The following is a 10000-nucleotide window of genomic DNA, read 5'->3' on the forward strand; positions in this document are numbered from 1 at the left end:
AGTGACTGACCACCCAAAAAATATTAGTACAACAAAATAATTCTCTTTTTTTGTAAGCAATAAAAATTTTTGCAAGATGAACATTTTTACAAATAAAAAAATTATATTAAACATTCGGATACATAGAAAATATATATAATTAAGCCAGGGATTTTATCTTTTAGGTCATTCTTGAACATTTTTCTAATACAGGTGTCCAAATAATACATGGTATGGCAATGGGCAACCCTTTATCCCCACTCCTCTCAAACTTGTACATGGAATTCTTTAAAAAACGATATTTACCTAATATCATTTATACTCATTTAAAGTGGTATAGGTATTTTGACGATATTTTAGCTGTTTTGCCTGCTGGTATTGATGTAAATGATTTACTCTCTAATTTGAATAACCAGGTACCATCCATTTAGTTTACTTTAGAATTAGAAAAAGACAATTGCCTCCCTTTCTTAGATATTTTAATACACAGAGAACCATTTCAATGGAAATTCAGTATTAATAGGAAACCAACCAACAACTTAACTTATGTCCATTTTTATTTAGGCCATCACCTTAACATAGAAATATAAATTTTTTCTTCTGTTTTTACGAGCTTTGCGCATTGTGAGTCCCCAGTATTTGGATCAAGAAATTGAATACATAAGAAAAATAGGGACAGATTTATGTTATCCTTTACATGTGCTAGATATTTATTATAACAAAGCCCACGAAAAGTTTGATGGTGAAAGTAACATGGAGAAAGAAACCCCTAAGAACATTCTTAGCTTGCCTTATTTGAGTGGTTTTGAAAACATAAAATCATTGTCAAAACCTTTTAATGTCAACCTCGTTTTTTCCTATAATAACACACTAAAAAGAATGCTAATAAAAAAATAGCCCTAAAGAAAACACAACATAATATATAAAATTCCATGTTTGGACTGCCCCTCTTTTTATATTGGCCAATCTAGCAAAGATTTAGATGTACGTATCAAGCAACATAAGTATTCAGTCAAAACTGGGGTTCCAATGGTATATTCATTCATTTAAGTGAAAACTCTCACAGGATAAATTAGACTGAAAGTTCAGTGATTGCCAGATCGAAAGATTTCTCTTCAAGAAATCTATTGGAGTCCGCTATTATCCAGCTTACTTCCAGCTGTAATTTTAACCTTATTTATTTGGACCCCTGTATTAGAAAAATGTTCAAGAATGACCTAAAAGATAAAATCACTGACTTAAATACAAATTAGTTATCTTATATATATTTTCTATGTATCCGTATGTTTAATATAATTTTTTATTTGTAAAACTGTTCGTCTTGCAAAAATTATTATTGTTTACAAAAAAGAGAATTATTTTGTTGTACTAATATTTTTCGGGTGGTCATTCACGCCCTTGTATAATCTTTTAATTGTCCTGTTCCTACTTCTGAACAGTTGATCCTAATCCTTTGTACAACCTCTTAAATATTTAACCCTGTTTTGGCAGTTCTACTAATTCTTCAATTGTGTTGGATTCCAGGTACATATTTTTCCTTTATAATCCCCATCTGTCATTTATATGAGCTTTCTTTATAAACTTACTGTTATATTTCTTCAGTCTGCTAAGTAAAGGACGAAAGAGTCGAAAGGCCTCACAGCACACCAGTGTTTCCTTTTCTTCGTGGATTTTATCTTTATTTATATATTTATCGTGTTCCATGTTTTCGTGATTCAGTTATATACACACACACACACACACACACACACATATATATATATATATATATATATATATATATATATATATATATATATATATATATATATATATAATTATTTATCACATAGAGTGAATTGGATATTAAACGACATTTGTAGCTTAATGTTTCTGATCACGGTGATGTGATAAGAAAATTCTCTCATAAAAATAGCTACGTGTTTCAAACGTACCAATTGGCTGTCATGGTGGAGGTAGGTTGATGCCGACGATAAATACAAATACCTGTGCTCGAGGGAGATTTATACAGCAAATTCGATATCAAATTATACCTATCTTGATAGCTGAGTGATTGAAGGTGCGTTACTGAACATCATTGCTTCTCATGTCAGTGGTTCGAGCACGTGAAATAACGAACCATTTATCAATTTTTATAATTCCCCTACCAGTGGGGTGAATATATATATATATATATATATATATATATATATATATATATATATATATATATATATATATATATATATATATATATATATATATATGAAATTTTATCACACCGATTTATGTACCCATTAGTCAAGAAGCTATTTGCAAATGTCACCTAATATCAAATTCATGCTACCTCGTGAATATCCTCGCTGGGTAATTATCACCAAAGGGGAATTTATAAGTGATAAATGGATTGGTACTACCAGGTCTCGTCGAGGGATCCCTTTCTTGATGACTCAGTGAGTAGACCGTCGACTGGAGTCGCTGGATAAGTAACTGTGTCGAGGATCGAGACCCGCAGTACCGATCCATTTATCACTTATAAATTCCTTGGTGATAATTTCCCCATCGATATTCCTGAGATAGTGTGAATTTGATATTAAGTGACATTTGTAGCTTCATGATTATATATATATATATATATATATATATATATATATATATATATATATATATATATATATATATTTATGAGTTAGAGTGAATTGGATATTAAAACGACATTTGTAGCTTAATGGTTGTAACTATATATATATATATATATATATATATATATATATATATATATATATATATATATATATATATATATATATATTTTGTTAAGAACTCTGTTGTTCTGATAAGATAATTTATCAAAAAGCTTGTTTTTCCACTTTAAAGTTTGAATAATATTTCCAGGCACTTTCTCTATTTTGGACTAAAATTTTTTTTTTTTTTTGAGGTGGATCTTCACCCTCAAATTTTATTTTTGTTATTTTCAATATTTGTTTATTGCTATTTTTACTTGGTACGATATATACCTCGCAGTCTTGGACCTTGGGGTATCTTTTTTTGAGAGGGTCTAATAGTATTTTCTTATCGATTGGTTCGCTGTTATTTTCAGGAAGTACAGTGGAAACCTGAATGCTTTTCATAGTATCGTGTTTTTTCACTTTTATGTTAATATTGTCTATATTTTTCAAAGACAAACAGTTTTCGGACTGACATTTTGTTGTGGCTTCTATAAGCCAAGTTTTCTCCTTTATTTGTCTGAATGACATATCTGTCGTTGGATGTCTATTTAATAAATAATTTTCTAATTTTAAAGCTGAAATATTTTGGTCAGCTTCCGTGGTCAGAAACCTTCACCAGCTTCCACTCCCAAAGAGGGAGTCAAAGTGAGTCAAGGTTGGGTCATGTCAGTATTTACTCTTTTATAAGGTAGTAAAGTTTTATAAGATATTAAAGTTTTAATACCACCCTGATTTTGATTATTTGGATTATCAAGAGAATTATCCATTTCCATGCTAGCAGATTTGCTCTGTGCTGGAACAGCTGTCATCAGCTGTGCTGGAACAATACCATCAATGGGCCCGGGGGTACTCAAATCCTTAGACTGACTGATCATCAAGATTGGAGAAAAAAAAAAACCTGAAAACCTTAAAAAGATATCATCAGCCTTTCATGGAATTTATTCTTCTACCAATGGCACAAGTGAGAACCGACTCCCAAATGTCCACCCCCTACCCTATACACCACAGGGGATGGCACAACATGATTAGAGTGGCCCAAGTGTAAGCCAAACCCGCTTGCTAGGACTTGAGAGTATTACAAGGATACAGTCATCCACACCCTAATCATGTTAAACTAGATAGAATGCTGAGAGTCCCATCCCCAGAACCAAACTCCCTGGAATCCGTGGTCCAGCTCTGCAGAATAGTTCTGCCTTTGAGATATCAATCTGATATCTCTCAGGTCCAAACATTATCTGATAGTTGGTGGTCCTACCACAGTTCCCACTATTTAGCTTCGGATATAAACCCAATCCCAGCTGTGATATCTTTTCCTATTTATCAGGTCCAATAAATTTGACAAAAAGTGGAAATTCCACAAAATTAGTCCAAATAAATATATGATAATATACGAGACTCTTGGACTGAAACCCGGGAACAAATTCCTGGGGTTTAAGAGGCCCCTCACCACGTCAAGGTGGTCCCACATCCAGGGTGATACCTTTACTGAGTACGGCAGTCAGATAAGGTTGTCCATCGTTATCTCACCTACACCACTTTCTCCAGAAAATAGAGAAACGACCTTCACTGGGAAACAATCGAAAAACAATCATTCCAATTGTCCCAGAAAATAAATACCAATTTACTGAGGTGGTAAAACCTTACAATATGTATATATATATATATATATATATATATATATATATATATATATATATATATATATATATATATAGAGCTGCAGGTTTTCTGAAATTCCATGTGCATGTTAAACAACAATCACTTGGTTCTTATAGTATTCCAGAAGAAAAACTTCCTTTACCATCTTCGAGCAAAGCTTCAACTAAGGACTGACAAGAATGGCCAATGTTTTGCTATGTTACAAGTGTTCCTTTTTCTGTTACAGGAAGGATATAATAAATAACTCCTGTCTCGCAGCCGAACCCCATGAATGTCTTGTTGCCTCCATCAGCGTGCTTGGATGGAGATTATATTATTCATCTAAATCTGCTTTGTTTAAGTGTTTCTAACGTATCTGAAGAAATTATTTGATAGATCTGAATTTGCCTTAGATACAGCTCTGGATTATTACACTGGTCCAGGAATTTGTTAGTTTTGTTTTGTCTGTGAATTGTTTCTAAACAATATATATATATATATATATATATATATATATATATATATATATATATATATATATATATATATATATATATATATATATATATATATATATATATATATAAAATTTTGAGTGGTTTCTGATATTGGAATGTTCTGGGTTTTGAAATTCTGCTGCCAGTACGGAAGTTTACGCTGATGAGAATCGATACGCACCTTAAAGGGTCTACTGGTGGATCCCATAGGTCCCTGTTTGACATTCAGGGCAACATATAAGGTGATAATCGTTCTTTAGCTTTAAAGAGTGAACCGATGGTGAAAGGGTTCTTGGGAATTAAATTAATGTCACTCTGTAAAGCTCAAGAACGATTATCACCTTATATATATGTCCTCTGGTGTTGTTTTTAAATATACTTGCCCTGAATGTCAAACAGGGACCTATGTGGGATCCACCAGCAGACCCCTTAAGGTGCCTATCGATTCTCATCGCAGCGTAAACTTCCGTACTGGCAGCAGAATTTCAAACCCAGAACATTCCAATATCAGAAACCACTCCAAAATTTGTAAAACGTATATCGATAATAGGGACTTCTCCATTTTGGGCCATACCACCAACCCCCAAGACCTTGTTATTTTAGAATCACTTTTGATTAAACAACTTGTTCCGTCCTTAAACACTCATACTTCCTCCTCCCCTCTGTATTTGTCTTGACCTGTGTTGTTTCCATTTATGTTTACGTTTAGTTTGACGCTGTCACTCCTCTAGGTCGATCATTTAACCTTTTGTTCTATTACTCTGTTCGCTGTTATTTTCATTTTTAGTTTACTGAATTTCTATTACTTTTCAGTCTAATGTAAAGGTTTTCTAAATTGTGTTCATTCCCTTAATTTTAATGTTGTATGTACTTCTTAAAATTTGGTAAGAATAATTTTTACCTTTTTTAAATTCTTAATTTTTAAATAATTAATTTTTAAATTCTTAATTTTTAGTTTTTACAATTTTACAAGGAATTTTATGTTTCATTTTAACAGCCCTGATGATTGATGTAATTAAATGGATAATTACGAAACGTTGGAATAAAGACAGTTTGTACATCCGTGTGTGTCCTCTACCCCTTATTGATGGTTATTAATATGGATTGACTCTGACTCCTACACTATATATATATATATATATATATATATATATATATATATATATATATATATATATATATATATATATATATATATATATATATATATATATATATATATATATATATGGTATACACATTGTCAGGCAGGGCAGCCGGCTATCGAGACCACAGGTCTACCCCAAAGCCAAATCAAAAGTCCTTCAAAAACGTGCTTACCCCATACAAAAATGGGAATAAAAGCACGTTAAAAGAAGAAGAAGAAGAAGATATATATATATATATTTGCTTTCAGGTCACATTATAACCCATTGCCGACTAACGAGATGGCTAGTGTCTTATGAAAGTATCAGAGCCGTCTAGTAGTTTATAAAGATGGGTCGTCAACTCTCTCTCTCTCTCTCTCTCTCTCTCTCTCTATTGGCTTTCGGTCCTCAATATTGACCCATTACCTCTCTCTCGCTCCTTATTGCTAAGGTTTGTTGTTTTCATTAACGAATGGTTTTTAAAAGGTGTGTGTGGTAATCACACGCTCAGCCTCCCTCTTTTATCTTCGCTTTCAACCTTCATGAGCGATCTGGTCTTATTTTGAAAATAAAGGATTGAAAGCTGCCATTCGACATATTACCGTCATCTCTTGGCGTAATTTTGTGAGGCCCTCGTTTGAGCCGTTATACTGTCCATCAGGTTTTAAACAGGGTTTTCTCTATTTATTCTAAAATGTTTCTAAGATATCACGTCATTAGTTCCTCTGGCAAGTTATTGAAATACTGGGTGTCATTGATTTATAAATCTGTTTTCAATATTCTGAATTCTTTATATTTTTTTTTCTTAATTTTTTGAAGAAATGGATGAATCTGGCTTGAAAGACATTATTTCGTTACTAAGGTTTTCTTTTTCACTTTCAACTTATCTGAAATTATCAGCCTTTCGCACACTTTGAAAAAGTATTTTACGAGTTTATTTATTTATGCGAGGTTCGGTTGATAATTGTTCCCATTAATCATTATTATTATTGTATAAAACTTGACATGAAACTCACTCAAGGGCCAACATAAATGTACAGACCCGATTTAGGTGAGTTTACGACGTGTTTTTAATCAGACATCTCACTTTTCAGTCAAGATATGTATAAAGTTTAGAATGTTCCCGTCATTTGTTTAAAAATCGCAGTTATCTTGTTAATATACAACACTCAACTCAGGCTGTACATTTTGTACCATTACACGTCTGGCAGACGCGTACGCTGCCAGTCTCCAAAGGCGCCCGCATTTTCCCCCGTGACTTTGTACTTTGAAACCGCCTTAAAATTATTAACGGATAGCAAGTTAGTAACCGTTCGACGTCGTCGTCAAGTACGCTGCGTACTACGGCTGATCCTTCCCCTATCTCGGCCAGACTGTAACTCTGAAAGTCTTGGAGAATCCGACTGGCTGTGTCTGTTAGCATCGGTTTGTCCTTCAAACTGTGTAGTGTTTTGTAGGTGTTCTGGTGGTACCCGTGTACTAAATTTTCCTGTGACTTAAGTTTTCAGAGAAATGGGAAAATATATTTTGATACAGTGACCATGCGCTTTGGTACCTTCATGTGAAATTTAGGGTTGCATTTATTTCCTTGTGTCTCGCTCGTTGCTGGATTCAGTATTGCAATATAGTTTTTCGGTTTAACATGGAATCAACCTTTTAGTGTTTCTGCTTTAACATGGAGTTCAGGATGTTTTTCCGTTCTTTTTGTCATTTTATGGTCAAAATAAAATTATTATTGTCAAAAATATGCAAACATTGGTATGAACCAATCTTGAAGGGCCATTAACACGCAAAGGAAACTTCCATCGAATAGAATTCACTTGTGCGTTATATAGTAATTTTATAGTGTAGAAAACAACAACCAAATAGAATTCATTGTAAATGAATTATGGTGCTCCTGAAATGAAGTGTTTTTACGTGTAAGGATCTTTATTACGCTGATGCGTAATTATCCCTTGTTCTTTATACTTTTGAAGCCAAATCTTGATATAAATAAATACACAAAATATGAAGGAGATAACATTTTGTGACGCGGTGAAAGGAAAACAAAGTACAGATGGTGGGAACTTTTCTAAACCGTCATTCGTACTTGTACATATTTTGCAGGACAAAAAGGGTTAAAAATACGGGAATCGGGGATACGACGTTGAGTCACTTGGGGCAACTGGAGGAAGCTAGATTGGTGAAAAGTGTAAATAATTCGAAAGTTATATGAAGAAGGAAGACTGGAAGGTATTGGCTGTATGGTGTGATTACTTGATTGATTCATGTAAGGTTTCCTGGCATCGTGTTGCTTGGTGTGATATCCAGGAAGCTCGTATGTATGTGCAAGATAAGTTGGGTGATACATCGTGTTTAAATTAAGGTAACTTCACTGCTAGTGAGCAAACTTTCACTGCTATATATAGCAAACTTTATATATATATATATATGGAGACGCTGAAACTGTGGCATTTTTTTTTATTGCTCCTTTCGTATTTGACTCGGCAATTAAAGAATGATAGCATACCATATAAATATGGTATGCTTATTGTACAAAAATGTAAGATTCATGAGTGTTGCCGTAGAGTTGGAAACAAAATGAAGTTTGTGACTGCCGTTTGGAGATTACTGTATTTTAATTCCATTCAAATAAACAGTTTTACCGAAGTTTAGACCAGCCTCACAATATTAGACGAGAAAAGAATGTCTGGCGTGAACAGAACTTTTAAAAAGAAGTGACGTAAGTGGATGTTTTATTATCGTTTTCTTCAGTTAAAAGTGAATCAGTGAAGATCCAAACAGTCACACTGTTACACTGCTTCCGAATGCAAATGAAAATTTGACTGGAAACCATTTGTAAATAGGATGTACGTATGAGACTATATAAAAACCTACAAGAATTGACCATCATTAGCAGGGTTGCGTTCAAAAGTGAAAGAAAACTTACGAAAGACGGTTATCTTGAGAGGATTCACGTTCGAGAGCCGATGAAAACTTGCTAGTAAATTGGAATTCAGAAGCCATCCTCTAAACAAGATCACTGTTTTGGGTTGAAGAGACGCACTTATGTAGCCTAATCTTAGATTGCTGCGTTGAACTACCGTTGGTGAGTAGGCGGTGATATGTTTAGTTTGAACGTTTGTTTGTCGTGATGTCTATACGATTTTACTTCTCAGTAGATCGTTTGCGAAATATTCTCATAAATTGATCGTTCTTCTTCTTCGTCTTCTTCTGGCTGTTATAATGATGCCCTCATTCCAAAAAAACTCTTCTATATAAAACTGGCCCCACCTAAGTTTTCCCACCACGACTGAGAGAAGAAAATAATGAAAGGAGAAATATATAGCAAATACAAAAAAATATTAAAATATAAACAACGCAAAAAGGAACTTGTATATCAAAGTTACTTTTTCTTTGATCTGTGTATATTCTTAACATCTTCATGGCTTGAAGCTAGTTTCAATGCTGACAGATCAAAGCTAGAACTAGCGGTTTCTAGTTGCTTTCACGTACAGTAGGCTGTTTTTCTGTAGCTTATAGTCCGATTGTGCAAAAACTTGAGACACAGTCAAGGTGGAGAATTATCAGCGTTTATAATTATCCTTTTGGCATTCGTGTTTTTAGGGCATTTTTTTTAATAAACGTTAATAATAGTGAATAATCTAATTTTTGTGTTCATCAGTCCACGCAGCACCCATAACCATCATCAGGCAATTGTTCAGTAGGCACGCCTGGCGTTCTGTCTTTAGACAGAGAGAGAGAGAGAGAGAGAGAGAGAGAGAGAGAGAGAGAGAGAGAGAGAGAGAGAGAGAATAGCCTATATCTGATGAATGGTTCCACTGCAGTCGGGTGAGGATTACCTCGTCGAGTCCCTCCTGTTTTGGATTATGATACGGTCTCAATTATGTTCTTGTACCAGTAATTGCCATTAGATGATCTCTCTCTCTCTCTCTCTCTCTCTCTCTCTCTCTCTCTCTCTCTCTCTCTCTCTCTCTCAAGCAGGTTATATCTATAACTTATATATATATATATATATATATATATATATATATATATATATATATATATA

At 33.7% G+C, this 10000-nt stretch overlaps 1 protein-coding gene across 13 annotated transcripts in view; it reads left to right on the forward strand.

The window, feature by feature from the left end:
• Positions 1-10000, forward strand: part of LOC136825538 (uncharacterized) — an 841925-nt gene that overhangs the window by 678226 nt on the left and 153699 nt on the right. Inside the window, exon 1 of one of the 13 annotated variants that reach the window (XM_067082132.1) lies at positions 8704-9037. The exons of the other annotated variants lie outside the window; for them this stretch is intronic. The gene's annotated coding sequence lies outside the window, so the exon portion shown is untranslated. Of the gene's footprint in view, positions 1-8703; positions 9038-10000 lie in introns of those variants that run through there. 13 annotated transcript variants of the gene reach the window in all.

Source organism: Macrobrachium rosenbergii, chromosome 37 (genome assembly GCF_040412425.1).
Source record: "Macrobrachium rosenbergii isolate ZJJX-2024 chromosome 37, ASM4041242v1, whole genome shotgun sequence".
Classification (NCBI taxonomy): Eukaryota; Metazoa; Arthropoda; class Malacostraca; order Decapoda; family Palaemonidae; genus Macrobrachium; species Macrobrachium rosenbergii.